The sequence below is a fragment of the Amblyomma maculatum genome, chromosome 6 (assembly GCF_055883805.1).
Source record: "Amblyomma maculatum isolate TAMU_Amacu chromosome 6, ASM5588380v1, whole genome shotgun sequence".
Taxonomy (NCBI): domain Eukaryota; kingdom Metazoa; phylum Arthropoda; class Arachnida; order Ixodida; family Ixodidae; genus Amblyomma; species Amblyomma maculatum.
In genome coordinates this window covers 120,672,210-120,695,150 of record NC_139349.1, presented here as the reverse complement: position 1 = coordinate 120,695,150, position 22,941 = coordinate 120,672,210, and the positions used below count along the sequence as shown (strand labels likewise).

General features: G+C 46.3%; 1 long non-coding RNA gene and 1 pseudogene across 1 annotated transcript in view; both read left to right on the top strand.

Moving 5' to 3' along the window:
- LOC146186665 (uncharacterized) overlaps positions 1–22,941 on the top strand; it is a 71,228-nt gene that overhangs the window by 13,876 nt on the left and 34,411 nt on the right. The gene's annotated exons all lie outside the window — the stretch shown is intronic.
- On the top strand, positions 11,668–13,434 carry LOC146186666 (uncharacterized; annotated as a pseudogene).

Genomic DNA, 22,941 nt, shown 5'->3' with positions numbered 1-22,941 from the left:
TTTATTGCGAAAGCAATACTACTCGCACTTCCAAGCCTTCGCGTGACCCGGCCGCAGTTAAGTCTTACCCACGTGACGCTGTGATGTCACATCCCACGTGACACACGGGCTGGCAAGAGCTGCCAACTTGGGTCTCTTGTTTCACATGGGACGGTTATGTCAGAATCAGCCTGCTAGGACCCTGGCATTCACGTTACCCCTATAGGCCACTAAGGCACGTTCATATGGGTTGGTTAAAGCGGGGCTTTATATGTGGGCTGAGGAAGAAGAAAAAGAGAAGAACGCTGGGTCACCCGCAGCTAATGCTTTCGCTCAATATTTGGTTCAGCAGCGTTGAACCCTTGTATTTTTTTTCTGTTTGGAAGCAGCTTTATGGGGGCCTGGCTGCTTGATACAATACTGGTGATCTGCAAATACAGGTGTGGTGCACAGGCAATAATCTATCATTTCATTCATCCTTATCCAAAATAATACACTTTTTTCTTACGAGCTAGCTTGACGCTTTTCCTACTTTCTTTCTCATAATTGTTGCAGGTGAACGGGATATACTCAAAATCTTAAAGCAAACATATAGTATACTATTCAGCTTTGTACAGAACAGTAGAGATATATTGACATTATCACACTTGGTGAGCACAGTAATCATATCATGTAATATTTTCACTCTGGAGTTGGTACTGTAGGGGCCACACCTTTTATATGCATATTATACAATGCTTTTTAATGACAAGTGCTTTCAGCATACATCCTAAAAGCATTTCGAGAAGTATTAGTTGCTAACTCCTGTCATGTTATTTTTAAATCTCACACATACTGTTATTTTTTTCTTTTGTTGAGATTTTATTTTTTACACTTTTTATTGTATCATTATTCTGACTACATGTGTCTCGAATTTGTGATTTTCTTGTGATGGAATTCATAGTATGAAATAAAAAAATTCTGTGCACTTCTAGGGCTGGCACTCTTCTAAAGCTGGAGCCCAAAAAGAGGAATGAAGAACAAATACACATTTCACACTGCCTTAGTGCTTGCTACTGATTTCCAAAAAACTAGAATTTTATAATTTTTAAGCAGCATGCAAATGGCGCGAAAAATATTTCAAAAGGTCAGCTATATAACACATGAACTTATAAGTGTGTAAATGTATGCATGTAGAAGCAGGATTCCAAATCCTCTGAGGCAGTATTTGTGAAAGGAGGTTATGCTTATTCCATCTTTTGTAATAGACAGTCCTTACCAGTATCCTCAGGTGTTTGGTAACAAGACTCATCAGCAGGAACTAGAATCTTCTCTGTTGAGGCACTAAGGGTGGCTGTGCTGGTCACAAAGTTCAGCAAAGATTACGGGCTCCTTCAATGGTCGGTCACAGGTGGATGCAGCATGTTTCTACTGACATCTCTCTTTGTTCTTCATGCCTGCACATGGTTGCAACACTATCTTGCACTTGACACATTTGAGAGCAGTCATTAAAGCTCAGGCTGACATTAAAATGTTTTCTAGACAAGCCTATAGATTTTGTTTAGATTATAAAACAGTGACAGAATACAAAGTGACCTAGCATGGCCAAGGTTACTTTGTGAACTCTTTCTATTGAAAGCTATTAGTTCGCTCAAAGAGAATAGCTGTTTTGCTTTGAAACTGCAAACCAGTGAACAAAAGTATTATTACACTTATTTATATGTCTAGAAGTTTTATCAGTTGCTGAAAAGCCAGCAACTGCAAATTTACACAGCTGTTTCAATACCACCTCTACAAGCAACATGAAGCAGCTCAAAACATTTGCAGATAATGCTGAAGACTTGCGCGGAATTTTCCTTTCGCATGGAGGGTACGTTTTGGAGGGGAAGAATCTTGGCACGTTTCATTGAAGTGGGCTCCACATATTCTGCTGTTAAGCTTTGGTTGCCGTAGGGTGTATTTATCTCCTTCACCATTTCGATTCACCCTGCTCAACCATATCTTCCTTGTTCCAAGGTCTGAAGCAAACTTGTGCCATTACAGGCCTTTCTCTCCACTGCTTCCACGTGTCGGAGACATTTTGAATAGAACAGACATTACATTCTGTGTTATACCAGTTCCTGAATGTATAATATATCTGTGTTGCTTTTTTATTTGCCAGTAAAAGGCTCTGTGAGCTTTTGTGCTATTGATAGGGAGTGGGCTCTGTATTAGAAATGTGGTGCACGGATTTACATTGAAAATTATGACACATAACCAACAGAACGTCAACATTTTGAAGGTGGTTCATGCACATTTACTGCTAGGCAGCTTATCTTAGCGGTTGCCTGATTGAAATAGCAGGCAGTTTAATAAACACTAATGCTGATGTTTGCAGCTGTTATTTTGGTAAACATAAGCAGTCCTGGCGTTCCGCGAGTTTCGACTTCCTAAAGTAGCAGCCGTAGGTGTTCACCATAGGTGTACCTTGGACAAATGTGACAAGCGTTACTTTACATTTGGCGATAAGCCAAGTGTTTACGATTATGTGCAGTCCAGAAGACGAGGTCCAGTAACTTCTGTAAAAATTAACTGCAGAGCTTGACATGAAGCACCTGACCGCTGTTTCAGTCGGGTTTGCTTGTTTTGCGCCTTTGCAAAGACGCGGTGAAAGCCAGGTTGTTCCCGATTTTATCTACCATCCTTTCCGCGCCGATCACATGCTACCCCCACGATTGGCAACTCGTTCAAGCGCACTCGCGCTGCCTGGGCAAACACCAATACAAATAGGAAAAAGTGCGCGCAGTTTGAAACTCTAAAAGGAGCTGCAGGGCTCCACACCCTCCTCTCAAGACGGAATGCCTACCGAGATGTTAAAAAAACGAAAGGAGTAGGGGGAGCAGTAAAAGAACTATGTTGGTCCTGCACCGTACGGTGTGCCCGATTGAAGGCATCCGCCGGGTTAGGGAAATTTGGACCCCATGTTGGGCGCCAGGTGAAGGCCTCGCCTTCTAGAAAACGGGTGTGCGATGCATGGCCTCGAATTTATCTACCCTCGTTTCCGCGCCAATCAGATGCCACTCCCACGATGGGCAGCTGGCGCATGCGCACTGACGCTGTCTGGGCAAAAACCAATGCAAATAGGAAAAAGTGCGCACGGTTTGAAACAATAATACGAGCTGCAGGGCGCCACAACTTTAAGGACAGATGACTCGGCGTGTGTTTCTCAATACCTAGTGAAAATTCAGCAAGAAATCTGAGCTTGAGTGTACCAAAAGTATCCACAACAGGAGAAAATTTTAATTAGTCTCAAACTCGTCGTCGTACTTTATTGTGGCGCGCAGGTCAGCACATCCTGTTACTCGTCTTTCGCCGCGAATACTTAGGAGCATTCGTTTATAATCACAGGCATCGGCGGGTGCCATTAGGTTGTGGTTAAGCAAAAGTGGCTATAAAAGAAAGCAGATGTTCTCTATTGTTTGACACAATGAAAAATTTGCCGTAAAACCTTTAAAAAACGGAAATAGTGTCGTGCGTTTATAATTGTGAGGGTATGAGTTAAAAGGCTTGGAACAAACAGTGCGTGAAACTTGCAAGCTGAATCATCGAAATATACCGCGAAACTAGAAACAGAGCTTACCTTGAGAATAAAATTAAGTAAAATAAATCTTTTTGGGCAATATAAAGAGAAAAACAGTTAGGTAAAGCAAATTAAAATGACAAAATTGATCACAGTATAGGACTACACAATTGTGGTGATAGTGAACACCACCGCGCTTCTAGTGTGTTCAGCGTGGTGCCTTAAAAGGCAACGGTACGTCAAGAAGAGACGACCTGTGTCGGTCATCTGGAGAAAAAGGTTAGTAAGCTCTCCCCCTCCCCCACCCGCGAAGTGTTTGGAGGGGTAGGCGTTCTGTATTAAGCATGATGTTCTAGAACTAGAAAGCCGCCCCACCTCATTCCAACTGTGCCCAAACAGGAAGCTATATGAGGATCCCCTGCAGTGTTGTCACAGTAAAGGTTTACATAGAGCGGCATCGAAAATTTGCGAAGCGTAAGCACACTTCCACCGTATTGTCATGTAGAAGTAAAACAACGCACACTTGTCGATAAGCAAAAGGAGCAGCAGGCTCGCGTTAATCTCGAAAGAATTATGGAGGGATATTCTGCATTAAAACATCCATGTTAGCGATACTAATAACAGACGTACGCAGGGAACCTAGGTCTCGCATCTATAGAACGCGGGAGTCTAGAACGCGCGTATCAGACCATCCAATGCTTAAAGATGTTTCTCACACGCCATTAACTTTTATCCCTTTTATCTCTATTACTTTTACAAGGACGCCATATAAAAGCGCACAAATCGTACTCTTCGTTTTCAACAGCGCATAACATCAATCGAGTGCGCCATTTAGTGCTTATTGATGGTTCCGTGTTTCGAGCAATTATTAACAGAACCGTGAACCTCCGCCGTTAAGACTACCAGGAGATTGCGTTTACACACTCACATTGATGATGTTTTGCACGTTTTGATTTTCATTAATTGTTTGGCTTGATTTATTTTATGGTACTTAATGTCTCAAAGCGTCTGAGGCTATTTGAGAGAGGCCGTAATATAGCGCTCTTAAGATTTCGTTCCCATAGAGTTTTTTACGTGCCTTTACAACGCACAGTAGATGGGCTGTTTTCTATCTTATTTCAGTTTTTATTCGTTTTGTAAGAATGGGGGGTTTATTCAGCAGATCAACAGGACTTGATCAGCTGGACTGGGCAGATCAGCGGCGAACACAGCGGCAGCGAACACAGTCAGGTCCAGCACGCGCAGCGATCACGATGCCACTGACTGGCATGTTCCTCGCGCACTTCTTCCTCTTCACAATTACCCGCGGGACGAAGAGGAGACATCCTGGCGACTTACGGCGTGAGCAAGACGGCAGGGTCGAAATAGGGTCTGAGGCGCTGGAGGTGAACAATCTCGCGTCCGCGCCGGCGTAGATCATGAGAAGGCGTAGCAGGTTCCACGACATAATTAACCGGAGAGGTGCGCTCCAGAACTGGGTATGGGCCATGGTATTTAGCAAGAAATTTTGAAGACAGTCCAGGGGCATTGAAAGGTATCCATAGCCACACAAGAGCGCCAGACGAGAATGGCGGTGTCGAGTGTTGGCTGTCATTGATGGATTTATGGCGGTATGCGCGGGCGATTTGTCGGCAGTCTTCCGCATGCTAGGCGGCTTGAGACGCAGGTGTATACTCTGATATGTCTGGCTGATACGGGAGTATGGTGTCGATTGTAGCAGAGGGGTGACGACCGTAGAGGAGAAAAAAAAAGGAGAGAAGCCAGTAGTAGACTGCGTTGCGGTATTGTATGCGTACGTGACATACGGAAGGACGAGGTCTGGTCCCAGTTTGAGTGGTTGGAGGAGACGTACATAGCATGTCGCCAAGGGTACGATTGAAACGCTCAGTGAGGCCATTAGTCTGGGGATGATAGGCGGAGGTGGTTCTAGGAATAATGTTGCACTTGGTCAGCAAGGCTTTCACAACGTCACTCAAGAAAGCGCGTCCACTGTCGCTGAGCAGCTCTTGAGGTGCGCCATGGCGAAGAACAAATCGCTGCAAAATGAAGGAAGCTACTTCTGATGCTGTGACAGATGGAAGTGCGGCGGTTTATGCATACCTCGTCAGATGATCAACGGCTACGGTAACCCAGCGGTTGCCGGCCGTAGTCTTGGGAAGCGGCCCGTACAAATCAATGCCGACGCGGTCGAAAGGGCGCGGTGCGCTGGGTAACGGCAGCAACTCTCCAGCAGAACGTTGAGGAGATGGCTTGCGACGTTGACAGGTGAGGCATGAGCGAACGTACTTGAGTACAAAGGTGTACATACGCCGCCAGTAGTAACGCAGCCGGAGACGAGTGTATGTCTTGAAGACGTCCCGTGACCGGATTGCGGTTCAGCGTGGAAATAGTCACAGATTTGCGAACGTAGCTGCCGGGGAATAGCGGCCATCTGCGCAGTAGTTGCGGCGGTAGAGGAGGTTATCACGAATGGCGAAGTGGGAAGCATGGTGGCGGAGAGCACGCGATGGAGAAGCAGCTGTAGGATTGGAGATAAATTGAGGATAGAGTTTATCCAAGGATCTTGCCGCTACGCTGACGGCATGCCATTTATGTGAAGCGATGGCGGAGAATCGTCGGAAGAGGAAAGGCTCGCGACCTCAGCTGTAAGGGGGCAGCGGGAAAGTGCATCGGCGTCGTGATGTTTGCGGCCAGAGCGGTAAACAACGCGCACATCATATTCCTGAAGGCGAAGAGCCCATCTGGCCAGTCTGCCGGACGGGTCTTTCAGTGAGGAAAGCCAGGAAAGCGCATGGTGGTCCGTCACTATGTCAAAATGGCGACCATAGAGGTAAGGGCGTAATTTAGTAAGAGCCCAAATAATCGCTAAGCACTCTTTTTTAGTGACAGAGTAATTGGATAAAGCCTTCGTGAGTGTACGGCTAGCATAGGCGACCACGTATTCAGTATAATCTGTTTTGCGCTGAGCGAGCACAGCGCCGAGACCAATACCACTGGCGTCTGTGTGGACCTCAGTAGGCGCTGTGGGGTCGAAGTGCCGTAGGACAAGCGTAGCCGTGAGTATGTGTCGTAAAGCATTGAAGGCATCGTCGCACGCTGGTGACCACGACGAAAGGTCGGAAATGCCGTACAGAAGTTCTGTCAAGGGAGCAGCAATGGAAGCAAAATTCCTAATAAAGCGGCGAAAGTAAGAGCACAGCCCGAGGAAGCTACGTAGATATTTGATGGAAGTCGGTTTGGGAATGGCTGCTACGGCACGAAGTTTGGCAGCGTCTGGAGATACGCCTTCTTTGGAAACAACGTGGCCGAGAATGATGAGCTGGTGGGCGGCAAAACGACATTTTTTCAAATTCAGCTGCAGTCCGGCATCAGCCAGGCAGGTGAAAACGTGGTTCAGACGGTAGAGGTGTGTGTCAAAGTCACGAGAAAAGACGACAATGTCATCGAGGTAGCAGAGGCACGTCATCCACTTTAGGCCACGCAAAATAGTGTCCATCATCCGCTCAAATGTTGCCGGAGCATTACAAAGGCCAAACGGCATAACTGTAAATTCGTACAAGTCGTCGGGAGTTACAAATGCAGTCTTGGGGGATCAGCCGCTTCCAAGGGGACTTGCCAGTACCCGGAACGTAAATATAGGGAAGAAAAGAGTTCAGCGCATTGCAAACAATCGAGAGCGTCGTCGATGCGTGTGAGGGGATAGACGTCCTTTCGCGTAATCTTATTAAGGCGGCGATAATCGACACAGAAGCGGATAGAACAATCTTTCTTTTTTACGAGGACAACAGGTAAGGCCCAAGGGCTGCTTGAGGGCTGAATCACGCCATTCTGGATCATTAGGTCGACTTGCTCTTCAATAGCCTGGCGTTTGGTTGCAGACACACGATAGGGGCGCTGTCGCTGTGGTGCGTGGATGCCGGTGTCGATGCGATGAGTGACTGTAAAGTTTGACCCAAAGAACTTTGATGAGAGTCGAAGGAGGAGCGAAAGTGATGTAGTAGGTTGAAAAGCTGAGTGCGCTGTTCTGGAGGAAGATCGGCGTCGATGGAACGGAGGAACAAGTCTGTAGAGGGGGGAGCGGGCGCAGGTGAAGGGGGCTGAGAGCAGTCACGACACAGTGCGGCGCGTAGTCAGGTTCCTCAGAGATAAAAGAGATGCGATTGGCTGGATACTTCCGAGGCATTCGCCATGGCGCAAAGCAGTAGGGGAGTTAAATGGGTTAGAGACCCATAACATGGAAAGGTCAGCGGAAATAGCGAGCACTGCGTAGGGCAAAGGAAGGCACTTGCGGCGCAGGAAAGTATGGGCTGGTGTGAAGAGAACGGTGTCATCGCTAATAGAGGCACAAGCGACACGAACAAGCACTGAAGAGCAGGGAGGAAGGTCGATATCTTCGGCGACGAGGGCTTTAGCACATGAATTTGATAGATCAGCGTCTGGTAAGGCATCGGGCACAGTCGAGAACCCCACTTCAGCTCGAGCACAATCGATAATAGCAGCATGACGCGACAGGAAATCCCAGCCTAAAATTACAGCGTGCGAGCAACTTGGCAGCACGACGAACTCAATCGTATAAAGGGAATTCTGGATAACTACTCGAGCGGTGCACGCTGCTAAAGGCTTGATATGCTGAGCGCTGGCCGTTCGCAACGAAAGTCCTGCAATTGGCGTCTTCACTTTCTTTAAAGTGCCACAAAGTTTTGCGTCCATTACCGAGATCACAGCACCAGTGTCAATTAGAGCCATGACAGCAACACCCTCGACGGAAACTTCAATTAGGTTTGTCGGCGACAGATGAGGACTCGGAAAGTTCGACGGGGTCGCAGTTCTCGCCTCAGGAATTGCGGCCTCTAGTTTTCCTCATGTGAAGCGTTCTGTCGACGTCGCATCGGATAGATAGAGCGGCGTCGCGGCGACGGTGAACGGCGGTCGGACATGGCTGAGCGGTCTGGGGAGAAATGAGGGCGGGCTGGAGGCTCAGTAGGCGCGGAATACTGAGGCGTCGGAGACCAGTATACAGAACTATGAGTAAGTAGTGCTGACATCGGGAGACGGTTGCGGCAATAACGAGAAATGTGTCCAGGAAGCCCGCAAGTGTAACAAATTGGCCGGTTATCCGTCGTGCGCCAGGGATTACGTGGTCTTGGAGCCGGTCGCATAAACTGCACAGGTTCTCGCGCAGTCGCAGGAGGCGGCGGCTGAACGTAGGCAGGTGACGGTGGAGCATATGTAGGTGGCGGTCGGGCCGAAACAGCCGCATATGTTAACGGCACTGCAACAGGCATGGATTGAGGGGCTGGAGGAAGAGATTCAGCTACCTGTTCTTGAATAATGTGGCGCAAACTGGGAGCTAGGTGTGAGGAAGGTTCTTGGCAGGACATAAGGGAGAGCCGTCGAGCAACTTCTTCCCGAATGAAGCTCTTAATTTGTGGCAGGAGCGCAGAATGTTCGCCTGCATCTGTTAGGCCAGCAAGGGACTCAGAGTGCATGGCGTTCGCGCGAGTTATGGTCATTTGTTTCCGCAGTTCATCATAACTTTGACACAGTGTGACCACTTCCGCGACGGTGCGGATATTTCAAGCCGACAGCATCTGAAAGGCATCGTCATCGATGCCTTGCAGAATGTGCTTGATCTTCTCGGCCTCTGACATGTGTGGGTTAACGCGCTTGCACAAGTCGACGACGTCCTCGATATAGCTCGTGAAATTTTCGCCAACTTGCTGAGACCGCGTACGCAAGCGCTGTTCAGCGCGGAGTTTCCTCACAGCTGGTCGGCCGAAAACTTAAGAGAAGCTGGCTTTAAACGCGGACCATGATGGAATGTCCGCTTCATGGTTTCGAAACCATAGGTTTGCTACGCCGGTGAGATAGAAAATGACGTTGCTTAACTTCGTTTCCGCGTCCCATTTGTTGTAAACGCTCACTCGTTCATAGGATGTGAGCCAGTCCTCGACGTCGTGGTCGTCAGTGCCGCTGAAGATGGCGGGGTCTCGCTGGCGGAGGGAGCCGGGACAGATGATGGCCGAGCCAACTTGTACGGCTTGGTGGTTAACGTCCTCAGGCAACGCAGAAGGTGGTAATGTACGGCTGCGGAGTTCCAGGGCGAGAGGATAGATCTTGACCGGCAGCTCCACCAAATGTTAGATTGGGGGGTTTATTCAGCAGATCAACAGGACTTGATCAGCAGGACTGGGCAGATCAGCGGCGAACACAACGGCAGCGAACACAGTCAGGTCCAGCACGCGCAGCGATCACAATGCCACTGACTGGCATGTTCCTCGCGCACTTCTTCCTCTTCACAGTTTGTTTATATGTCCTTTATTGTTTCAATATTATATTCCGATACTTACATCATCAAGCTTTGGATTTCTTTTCTGACCATTATGACACATATCAGCACCCTTTTTCTATATATTAATTTCTTCTTATTCGTCAGATATTGAATTATTTACATTATTTCATTAGCTCGCCATCTCTATTACCCATAACTCAATAATAAATCACTTGGAAACAAAATAAAAATCTACGATTATTTTTACGTAGACTCCGATTATTTCCCAGACGTAGTGGCGACTGCTTCCGCTAATACGTCGGGTGCTTTTCTGTCGAATGAGCTGTATAAGATATCGCTTAAAATGTCTTTTACATAGGACGCAGCGTGCACGGTGAGATTGCTAACTTCCGAAGCATATTTCGCGCCCAGTTATGTAGTGCAGTGGTCAACCATCTGATTAAGACTTTACACGTTAACAACAAACTTTTCAACCTTATGCAAGTTCGTTTTAGTGAACTCAACCAAGATGTTTCTGAAACCGCTCCGTTGACGGTACACTGCGACGCACCGCAGATGCAGCGCGAGACCTCTGCACGTGAACGCAAGGGAGCGGGAATGCGGCCGTACAATGCTAACACACAGCTGTCGCGGCCATCAAATCCCAATTTCTATTTTTCTGCTATTGATGGCACTCCCCGTCATTAGCTGCTGCGCCATAGCGCCACACTTTTGTAGCCTATAGGCGCGCGCGTTTAAGTGCTTCGATTCGGATTGACCTGAACTGACTTTGTCCTGGCAGGCAGAGGAGCAAATATGCTCGGCATGTGAGCCGCAATACCTATTGTTTCTAATTATGTGTATTTTTGCCGATACAAGCAGCCATTAGTGCATAGAGTTCTTCATTTTGCATTGCTTCACTGTTACGAATAGACGTTGGCATCCTAAAGGAAAACTTTCCGGCTGGGACCCCACGTACCATAGACGTGGCCTCATGTATTCGAAACAAGAACCCTCCGCTGGTAACAGCTAATTAAGCATAGTGCGCGTAACTATAAAATGCTGTATGAGGCCCGGTAAAGGAAAATAGAGAAGAAACCGCTTTTCTAAAATGTGCGTGGGTAAATGTGGGAGAAAGGCAGTATAGTTTTATGAGTCTTTAGGTAGGAGCGAGAACAAATGGTTATACATAAATATATTGCGCTCGAAGCGGCGCTATATTGAAGTTTTGTTCAACGCTACAATAGGCCACACATATCCCACGCAAGAGAATGCAAACTGGGCGAAAGAGATTAGGAGGCTAGCATAATTACTGGCATGGCACATGGTAGGGTAATATCGGGAGAGTCGTTCGTCCTCATCCTACTATAGTCAGAATACTGCTACTGTTTCCTGGTCCTGGTAATGATTACAATTTCGCGTGATTAATCTATATACTAAACTCGCACTTTCTGAATGCGAAACGAAGCTTTCTGACTGCCTCCAGATAATGTTTTAATAGAAAACGCGTACTATCAGTTTCTCGTAGAGTACTCGATTCATTTGGCATGGTTTGCGCCGTTTTAATGACCCAGTCTGACTCAAGATTTGAGGATGGGAGTAGATAAGGGGCCCCGGAACTTAAACCTCGTATGACTAATAGAGAGGTTTTGTAAACTTAGAGACGCGCACAAATGACGACACCATTGTTTCAGTTATAAAGGACAAGGAGGCTATATAGAAACTGCTGGAGCCGAGGGGGCGCCCGTCAAGTGAAGCCGCCGCGCCGCCATCTTGCGGGGGGCAGAAAGCACGCCTGTCACCGCAGCGCGCGCCGAGTGTGTACACGGACAAGTGGTGCTGCTTCACTTGCGCGGCATGTAACACGGCCAGAACAAGCATGGTTGGCTCGTGCGTAGCTTACGGTTGCAAAAACCGCGTGAAGACGACGCCAGGTGTCACATTTCACAAGTAAGTTGAACTCGTGAAAGTTTATTCCGGACTGCTGTGCTTCTTGTATTGCGCCGTGCAGCACGTGCGTGCCCACAACCAACAATTTCTTTACTGCTAGGTTTCCGAAGGACGCTGAGGCGCGAAGACTTTGGTAACAAGCTGTTCGTCGCGAAGGCTGGCACGCAAAAGACGGTGACCGCTTGTGTTCGGTTCACTTTACTCCGGAAGGCTTTGACCGGACCGGCCAGACTACGCGGCTGCGCCCAGGCACAGTGCCGGCAGTGTTTCCTGCATTCCCGGAGCGACTGCAAGCGCCGGTAAGCACGAAAAGATGTTCAAGACAGTTGCTGATTTGCATTAAAACACAGACGGCTGACGGAGCCGCGCATGATTATTATTCTAATGTTGTATGCTGAACATTACTGAACTTGTCTCGACACTTCGTGCGTAGATCCTGATAGGCTTTCAGTGTCGTTAGCTTAGAAATTTCGGGTCATCGTATATTGCCGTGCGCAGTGCTGCGCCCTTGGCGACGTGTGCTAGCGCGCGTGTGTGCTTTTAGGAAAGTTGACGTGCAAGCAGTCAAAGTGCTGGCGTTATCCCTCTAATTTAAATCCGGTTGCTGACTTGTCTTTCCATGTACTTGAATAAACAAAATTTTATATTTCAGGCTAAAAGGAAGCGTCCGCCACCAAAGTCCCGAGACCCTCCATTTAATGAGGATGCTAAAGCACCAGAAACTCCTGCTAATTATGAGGAGGCTGCCCTACCTTCACCTAGCAAGGAATGGTATAACAATAGACTCCACGCCACTGAAGAAGAAACAATGCACCTAAAGAAAAAAAATCAAAGTTCTACAGCAAACCAAGCGAAGGCTACAGAAAAGAAATGAGACAGCCCTAGAAATTATTAAAACAGTAAAAGTAAGGAAGCTTCTATTCGATGAAGGAGCTGAAGTGTTTAGAGCAGCGTTCTCAGATGACATACAGCAGCTGCTGGAAAGGGAAGGAGCTTCAAAAAAAGGGAAATTCCCTCCAGCATTGCGCACCTTCGCTCTTACACTACATTTGTATTCACCAGCAGCCTATGAATACGTTCGCTCGAAGTTCAATGATGCTCTACCATCGCGACGCACAATCCGCGAGTGGTATCGATCCCTTGATGGACGTCCAGGTTTCACAGCTGAAGCATTTGCTTTTCTGGAGAATCTTGTGGAAACACTATCAGAAGTACTCTACTGTGCACTCATTGTGGATGACATGGCGGTACGAAAGCATGTTGAGCTGGTCGGCGACAGGGTGGACGGCTATGTCGATTTTGGCACAGGTTTGGAAGATGACAGCCTTCCTGAGGCAAGGAACGTTTGTGTCTACGTGCTCGTTGGAGTCAACATGCGGCTTAAAATTCCTGTAGAGTATTTTGTGATTGACTCTCTCACGGGCTCAGAGAGAGCTGAACTCACAAAGCAGTGCATCGAAAAATTGGCTTCTGTAGGAGTCGAGGTCATCTCACTGACATTTGATGGTGCATCGTCTAATTTTAGCATGGCTGGAAGTTTGGGGGCTGAGCTTCGCAGTGGAGGTGAAAACCTTTGCACATGCTTTGAAAAAACAAATGATTCCTAAAAAAAAAGTGCATATCATGTTAGATGCATGCCATATGATCAAGCTGATAAGAAATTCATTAGCGACTGTAAGCCATCTTGTCGATGTTGACGGGCAATTTGTGAAGTGGTCTTACATACAAACGCTAGGTGCCTTGCAGCGTGAAGAAGGTCTGAAACTTGGAAATAAGCTAACAAAAATGCACATAGAGTGGGCAAAACAAAAAATGAAGGTCCGGCTGGCAGTCCAAGCACTGAGTTCTTCAGTAGCTGACGATCTCGATTTTTGTGAGCAGGTATTGAAGCTCCCACAGTTCAGAGGCGCTGCTGCCACGGCCAGATTTGTGAGGTTGTTCGACCATTTGTTCGACATTTCGAATTCAAGGAATCCTTTGGCGAAATCTTTCAAGGCGCCTTTGCGAACACAAAATGAATCCTGCTGGAGGACATTTTTTTTCTGATGCTCGAGCGTATATAAGCGCTCTCAAGGAGCCAGCTGGACGGCCCGTTCTGGAAGGTGTCAAGAAAACTGGATTTCTGGGCTTTCTAATATGCATGCAAAGCACCGAGGAGATTTTTGATGAGCTTATTCACAGGGGCCCTTTGAAGTACTTGCTGACTCACAAGATGAGCCAAGATCATGCAGAGACATTTTTTGGCTGCATAAGAGGGCGAGGTGGATTCAATAATAATCCAACAGCAGCTCAGTTTATGGCTGCCTACAAGCGTCTGCTCGTGCAGACGGAGGTGAAGTCCTCCGAATCTGGAAACTGTTCACAAGACGTGGTGTCTGTCTTGGGCGCATCTGTTATTGCTTCTGAGGAGAGCGCAACTATGGCTGTCACCACGATGCGAAGGTGTTCCGTACTGCAAGCTGAGGACCATGACTACACGCATAGAGTTGACTACCCAGAAAGCCTCTCTCCATTTGTTAGTTCTATTGTACCGTACGTTGCAGGATTTGTCGCTCGAAAAATTGCTGCAAAAAGTACCTGTGACCAGTGCGTTACAGCTGTTTATGCTGAAGAACAACCGGCGTTGGTCAAACAAAAAACCCGAGGAGGACTTGTATCACCTTCAAAAGATGTGATTTCGCTGCGTGAAATGGCAGAGAAGGGACTCCGTCGGTTGCAAGCACAATATGAAAGCATTCAGACAGTTCATCTGAAAACAAAGCACCTAGTGCTGGAGGTGTTGAGCACGTCGCCAGAGAAAAATTGGTTTTCTCAGTTGAATCAGCACCTCATGGACTGCGATGCATTAGACAATCATGTCTACAAGCTATGCAAGGATATAGTGGAGCTGTACATTAAAGTCAGGATCCATCACATAACAAAAGAGAGGAATAGGTGCATCACAGAGGACAAAGTAAGGTCCGTCCTCACAAGACTGATCGTATTTAAGAACCAGTGAAGATGCAGTGTGTAGAATCAGTCATGGAATTAAGACCAACTAGTGCCACTCTTTGTATTTGAAAGAAAAAAAATGTCGGTACTGAGGATGTGTCATTTAGAACATTTGAATGTGTTTGCAGCACTTCATGAATTCTACTTGCTTTCTTTAGCTGTTTGACAGTGTGTTGTATCTGTTTGCTATGTTTAGCCATAAGTCAGTCTTCTTCATCGAACAAACACTATATGCGTGCCAAAATAGAAACTATTTCATATTTGTAGTTCATGTTGCTGGCATTTTTGTGTAATCCCGTTGTGTAACCTACCAGAATGATGTTGGTCATTCGATCCTTTGCTGTTCCTTCACGTGTTAACTGGGCACAAATGCTATTAACGTAATTGCATCGGTTGTTTGCATGCTTATCAAGTTGGCTGTGTCAGTGTGACAGTCAGGTTTCTTGCTTACTCCAGCATGTCTTTGAATTGATTTTTGTTCTGACATCTTCCATGACTGGTCAATTTCTGTATTTAAAGAAAGTGCATTTAAGAAGATGAATAAACGATAATTGCTGAACTCGTTTTGTCCTACTTTACTTTTCTGCTTTGCGGCAGCTGCATAGAGCGCATATTGGTACCAAGATTGGTGCCGATAAAATGAAAAAAAAAAAAAAAAACTCCCCACCACTCGGATATCTCAGCTTTAAAAAAGCGCAGGTGTTTAAAATCGATCCTGTGATCACCTATATGGCTCGCCTCATAGTCTAGAGTGTTGCATTATAGCTTGAAAATCCGTTAAACAATTAAAAACCGCTGTTAATGTCGGCGAACAGCGCTGCGAAGCGCTTGACAGGCTGCTTCTTGCCCCCCGCAAGATGGCTGCCGTCGGCTTCACCCGAACCCATTGGCCGGTATAGGCGTCCTCCGCTCCAGCAGTTTTTATATAACCTCCTTGATAAAGGATGACTGGTGTTTATTGCCGTAAGGCTGCTCCTTGTCGAGCGAGTATATGTTACACAGGTTTCCAGATTGTAAGTTAAAGAAAGGCTAGAATGAACAGTTTCTTCATACTCCCCCCGGAATGAGCTTCAGATCATTCGCAGGTAGTCTCCATGGGGTAGAGCAACTGGATCGATCTTTTTAGGATGGTCCCACCAGATAGGCGCACCATGCAGGCTCTTATGTGTCCATCACGCCCGACAAGCACATCAATAACTTGTCCGATTTTCCACAGCTGCCTTGGCAGATGAGGCTGCTGAACTAGCACGAGAGTTCCTTTTTTCAAGGCGCTAGATGGGCTTGGCACAGAAAAGTGAGCGGAGCGAAGACTTGTTAGGTACTCGCGCTGCCACCTACGCTAGAAGTGGTCGGCCAAACTTTGGCAGTATCGCCAGCGACGAGTCAGCTGACCCGGTGATGGAGATACTGACTCTATGCTGCTGCCCGGGGGCAAGGTCGTCAAACGCTTTCCCACAATAAAATGGGATGGAGTCAGTTGCTCCGGCTCGTCAGCTTCTGTGGACACGTAGGTTAGAGGTCTTTAGTTGATCACAGCATCAATTTCGGCCAAGATTGTAGTCAGCTCCTCGAAAGTACACAAACTGTTGCCTAGAACTTTCTTTAGGGAAGTCTTCACAGAACGAACTATTCGCTCCCAGAATCCGCACCACCAGGCGGCTCTGTCGACGATAAACTTCCATTTAATCTGGTGGTTTAAGAAATAATTTTGGATTTCTGTTCCACGTAGCGTTGTCCATAGCCATTTCAGATCTCTTGAAGCGCGTTGGAACTTCTTAGCGTTGTCCGAAAATATGACTCGACAGACTCCTCTTCTAGAAATGAACCTCTTAAATGCCATTAGAAATTTAGGAGTAGACATGTCAGCCACCAGTTCAAGGTGCACTGCGCGGATGACTGCGCATGTGAAGATGACGATGTATGACTTCTTGCTGCCTGGATCCCTTGTGTTCAACGGCCCGGCAAAATCGACACCCGTCACCTCGAATGGTGCAGCCTGGGTTACCCTGTCTCGAGGTAAAGGGGCGACTGGCTCAGTTGCAGCGCTGCTGTTGAAACGATTGCAGGTCAAGCATTTCTTCAGGATCTTTTTCACCATCTGTCTTCCCGGAACTATCCAAAACTGCTCCCTCAGTTCTGTGAGAGTCTCAAGTGCGCCTTCGTGGAGAAGGCGGCGATGGGTGGCGAGGTTTTGCTGTGCCAAACAAATTTATTGAACAAGAAACTGAAAGCTCGCCAGATTTGCTTTCTAAGATCGGTTGTGCTGTGAACGAACCAATAACGGAAAGCGATATAGTCTGCCATCGAGTGCCCACGCGAAAGACTGATAAGACAAAAAGCATTGTCGTACAGTTTAAAACACGCACGAAACGTGATGCTATTTTAAGGAAAGAAAGCGCGCCTGACAAATGATGACCTCGGCCTTGATGATAAAGCACCTGTTTTCGCAAATGAGCACCTCTGTCCAACACTCAAGAAATTGCTTGCCATGGCTGTGAAAAAGAAACGCCAGCACAAATGGAAATCTGTCTGGGCATTCAACGGCAAAATCTATGCAAAGCAAGCAGATGGCAGCTCAGCCGTGTTGATACCGCGCGAAAGCAGTCTAGAAGAGATATTTTCCAAACCGGAGTAAATCCGATTGTGCTGAAAACTAGAACATTGACAATCGTATCATGTATTCTGCAATGAATTATCAAAAATTCACTTTTCCTAAAAATGTTGAAGTTCCAGAAAACCCTTTTGAATCAGTTTTGCATATTGTGAAAGAAGGCCAGGTCCAGACGGCAAGGTCGTGAAGGCAAGGCAAGGTATCCCGTGTCAGCGTTTAATCTGATGGAGAAAAACCCAAGCGCGCGCCGGAGCCGGCGCCGCGGGACAGCACGGCCTCTATGTATGACGCATAGGACTCATCGGGACCTTGACGGCGGGTAGCGAGCTTGTTCCTTGCGATCTCCGTCCGAACAGCCGGGTCAGCGAAGTACTGTCGGAACTGCTGCTTGAAAGTGGGCCAGTTTGTGGTGTGGGGCTCGCGGTTAATAAACCAATTTCTGGCGACCTCAATAAGGTAGAAAGATACGTTCAGAAATTTCAAAGCATCATCCCACCGGTTGTAGGCACTGCAGCGTTCATAAGTGTCAAGCCAGTCATCGACGTCTTCGTCGCGACGACCAGCGAACAGCGGCGGGTCGCATTGTCGTGTGGGCACCATCGGAGGCGGCGGTGTAGCCGAGGTAGAGGGTCCGGCCGGGTCGGGACTGCTCTCGGTTGGCATGACGATGGTAGTGGTTAAACGGCGACCGGAACGTAGCTCCAGCGAGAGGCAGGGCACAAGGCAGCAAGGGGATCTAATTTCACCTCCACCATTTGTGAAAGAAGGCCAGGTCCAGACGGCAAGGTCGTAAAGGCAAGGCAAGGTATGCCGTGTCAGCGTTTAATCTGATGGAGAAAAACCCAAGCGCGCGCCGGAGCCGTCGCTGCGGGACGATGATGATGGTATGTACAAGAGGAAGACGAAGATCATGGTATGTACAAATGAAAGAAGATCCGTGGAGGGCTCACACAATCAATGCACGGTCGGTGACTGGAAAAGAGGACATGCTTACTTCATTTCTCGATGACTTTAATTTTAAATTCAGCATTGTGATGTTATCAGAAACATGATACTATGATGGATGCCAAATGTTAAGATTAAAAGATTACAATAATTTCTTTTTGAATCGTACAGGCAGACGTCGTCGTAAACCGCGACGGTGGTGTCGCGGTTTACGTTGCAATGCGCAAGAACTGCGAAATTGTACCTGAATTTAGTAAAGTAACGTCTGACTATGAGATAATAACCTTACAGAGCAAAAATGAAACCATATCAGTTGTATATCGTCCACCAGGAGGTAGCATGAATTCTTTTATGCAGTTTTTCGGGCTCTTGCTCGAACATGTGTGCAGCATCAACTTCCGCCTTGTCTGCAGTGGCGATTTTAACATAAATTTACTTGATGATACTAAAGCTACTCGGGACTTAACAGTGTGTTGCATTCTTCTGGTTTTCTGAACTTAATAACAACATCTACACGAATCACTGCCAGTACTCAACCGTTGCTCGACTTCATTTTGACAAACAATAATACTGCTGTTTACAGCTCTGGTACTCTAACATCTGAGATAAGTGCCCACTGCCCTGTATTTATGACCTATCAGACTATTTTCAAAGGAACCAGGGAATGCAAGGAGTCGCTAATAGTTCAGTCTATCACCGGGGATAGTCTGGAATCGTTCAAACAAGACATAATTGCTTATGATTGGTCTACGGTCTTCAGCAAACTAGATGTGAATGAGGCATACGCTGAATTTATTAAACTCTTTGTGAATACATCCGCAAAAAAATTTTCCGTTAGTATCAGTAAAACCATCAAATAAAACAAGAAAACCATGGGTTAACCGGCAGCACTTAAAATTAATCAGAAATAAAAACCGCCTATATCATTAATTTCTCCAGTCGCGCTGTGAAGCTGCGCTAAAGGAGTTTAAAAAAACAAGACAGCAAGTAAACGCGGAGCTAAATCGGGCAAAAAATGCACATTATGCTAACCTGTTTGCAAATATTAACAGACAACGGCCCGGTGCTGCATGGAAAATTATAAATAATGTCCTTGGACGTCATGGCTCTCGTTCAATTCCAAGAACAATTACCGTAAATGGGCGTAATCTGAAAGATCGTGACTTGGCAGATCACTTCAACCACTACTTTGTAAACGCTGCACTACCAATTTGTACTTCATCGGATACAGTTTCCCTAGCTTATAACAGTGTTGAAAGCATATTTCTTGATCCTACTAATGAAAAAGAGGTATACAACACATTCATGGCCCTAAATAACAGTAGGTCGTTAGATGCCGACGATATTCAAATTAAACCCGTTAAATACGCATTAGAATTCTTAACATCTCCTTTAGCTCATATTTTCAATCTGGTACTTGAGTCTGGTACATTTCCCACTACTATGAAATGTGCAAGGGTGTCTGTATTATTTAAAGGAGGGGATCATAATCTTGTATCTAATTACAGGCCAATTTCCATACTCCCAGTGTTTTCTAAGGGATTAGAAAAGCTAATTTTTTCTCGTATCGCAACTTTTATGACAAGAGAAGAATTTCAACAGACTCACAGTATGGTTTTAGAAAGGGTCGCTCTACTGAGGCTGCTTTTCTAAGCCTGAAGGAAATAATTTTGCAAATATTGATAACAATTTACTGACAGCAAAAATATTTATTAATTTCAGCAAAGCGTTTTACTCCATCGATCACAGTATTCTCATTAATAAACTTTCATCTTATGGAATTCGTGGAACAGCTTTGGCTCTACTGCAATCTTACCTGGAAAATAGGCACCAGTGCGTATGCATCAATAACGAAAGGTCATCTCTCTTACCAATAATATGTGGCGTACCACAAGGAAGTGTTTTGGGCCCCGTTTTATTTAACACTTATATAAATGATATTGTCAACATTGACACCTCAGTTTGATTTGTGATCTATGCTGATGATAGTACCCTACTTATTTCTGCGAATAATATCAGCCAACTACTGTTAAAATCTGATGATGTCCTTAGTAAACTCTCAGCCTGGACCAAAGCAAATAAAATCAAGGTAAACCCAATTAAATCCAGAGCCATTATATTTCGAGCTAATAATAAAGTAGTTGCTCCCCTAGATCCATTCATTTTTCAAGATCAGCACATAGAGATAGTTCACGAGCATAAGGTTCTAGGTGTATACTTTTCTTCGCATCTTAGATGGGACGCTCATATAAACCATATTTCTTTGCTCCGCCGGGGTGGCGCAGTGGTTACGGCGCTCGACTACCGTTCCCAAGGACGCGGAATCGAATCCCGGCCTCGGCGGCAGCTTTTCGATGGAGGCGAAAAGCAAGGCGCCCGTGTGCTGTGCTATGTCAGTGCACGTTAAAGAACCCCAGGTGGTCGAAATTTCCGGAGTCCTCCATTACGGCGTCTCTCATAGCCTGAGTTGCTTTGGGACGTTAAAGCCCACAAACCAAACCAAACCAAACCTAAAGTACAAATTTACTATGCTCTGTTCCTTTCTCATGTTAACTACTGTACTCTAGTATGGGCAACAACAACTAAAACAAATATGAACAAGCTTCTTGTGTTGCAAGGAAAAATTATTCGTCTCATCGCAAACTTAGAACCAACATCAAATGTTCAACCCTTAACAACATCACTTAATATGATCCGTGTGGACAATATATATGAATATCGTTTGTTAAAATAACATATTTCGGTTCGACAGGTATGGGTAATTTCTTGGTAAAAATTGCATCTCTTGAACACCGCACTGCAATAGTAAACACTAGATGCACTGACACGTGGTCTCTACCACATTTTAGAACAAACTACAAAGTACAACCCTTCGCTCATAATCTTCCCGTTTTTCTCAATAAACATAAAAACACAGTTAGTTTTAGTCCTAAGCAGTTAAGAACCTACTTCGTGCATATATAATCTATTCATGCATGTGTTCTTTAAATATCATACTCACCTTGACGAACTATCTGCATTGAGCTTGTTCCATTATTTTCATCATTGATCAACTTTTTTGTTTTGTTTTCATATCGTGGTGCAGAGATATACATTGTATAATACTTTTGATGTCATGGTCATATTGTTAACAAACTTTTGGAATCTGCTGTTTGCTCCTGCTCTGTTGTGTACCGGTTTCCTGGGCCTCTGCCAAGCTGTTTGTACAGCTTTTAGCCCAGGCGACCATCCACTTGTTGGAAAATAAATCTGATTTGATTTGATTTGACTATCAAGAGTTCAGTGAAATGGTGACCGGCAGGCAGGATTTTTGGATGCGTGGTGCTATAGGAGAGGCCAGCATTGCTCAAACGTCCCCCCACTCTTAGCACTCCGTCTTCATCGCAGTAAACGTTCAAATCCTGCAAAGGAGAGCTGCAGGACAAGCGTGATGCGCGACGCACGCACTCTAGCTCTTCACGGAAAGCCTCTCTTTGCACCTGACGTATAAGACAACATAGCGAGACTGTAGCGCAAAGCAGACAGGACACACGAGAAGAACGAACAACACGAGCGCTCGTGTTGTTCGTTCTTCTCGTGTGTCCTGTCTGCTTTGCGCTACAGTCTCGCTATGTTCACGCACCAACAAGCCCAAAAAGCCACCCTTTTGAAGTATAAGACAAGTTTGTGCTTGGGTGACCTCTTCTGTTGTCAGATATCCATTGATTTTCCGATTAGGCCTTCTTGAGTTGTGCAAGAATCGCTGCATCCATGCAACAACACGAACAAGTCTGGAGAGGGAGCTGTGCCATTGCAGCGGTAAGACAGTTTCCTGTATTGCTGCGTTGTGCACTTGCACTGATCTTCTCTCTCCCTCTGCTGCGGTCATATCGAAGTCACCTTCGCGCCTTGGCCAGGCGATGGGTGGCTCCTTGAGCCAAGAAGGTTCATTGCCCCAAACTGTGTTTGTCTTGAGGGCTTTGGGGCTCACTCCTCTTGTCAGAAAGGTCGGCAGGGTTTCCGCTCCTGGGCAGTGATTCCAAAGTTCAGGATCCGTCCGCTGTTGAATTTCCAGCACCCGATTGGCTACAAAGGGCTTCCACTGTTGCGCTGACCCGCGAACCCAATAAAGTGCAATTGTAAAATCACTCCAGAGATGCCATTTGACAATTTGTAGGTTTAGTGACTGCATCAAATATTCCTTCAATCTCGCGCCTACCAGCGTTCCCATCAACTCCAATCTCGGAAGAGTGAGCTTCTTAATCGGTGCCACCCGCGATTTCGATAAGATCAGTCACGGCTGGTGCAATGATTCCTGAAGTGCGCAGGTAGGCAACCGCCCCATAAGCTTTCGGACTAGCATCGGCGAAAATGTGAATATCCATGCTTCCGTCGTTGTGAAATCCGTCGTATCGTCTGGGTACGGTCGCCTCAGTGAATTGGTGGAGCTGTAAATGCCACTCCTTCCACGATGACTGCACCTCCTCAGGCAGGGGTCCATCCCACTCAACTCCCAACTCCCAGAACGTTTGGAAAATCAATATAGCTGTAACTATTACTGGTGAGATAAGCCCAAGTGGAGCATATATTCGAGCCGACGCCTGAAGAATAAAGCGCTTTGTGTTGCTGTTTTGGTTCAGTAGGTCCAATACGGCCTCTAAAGAAAATCCCAAACAG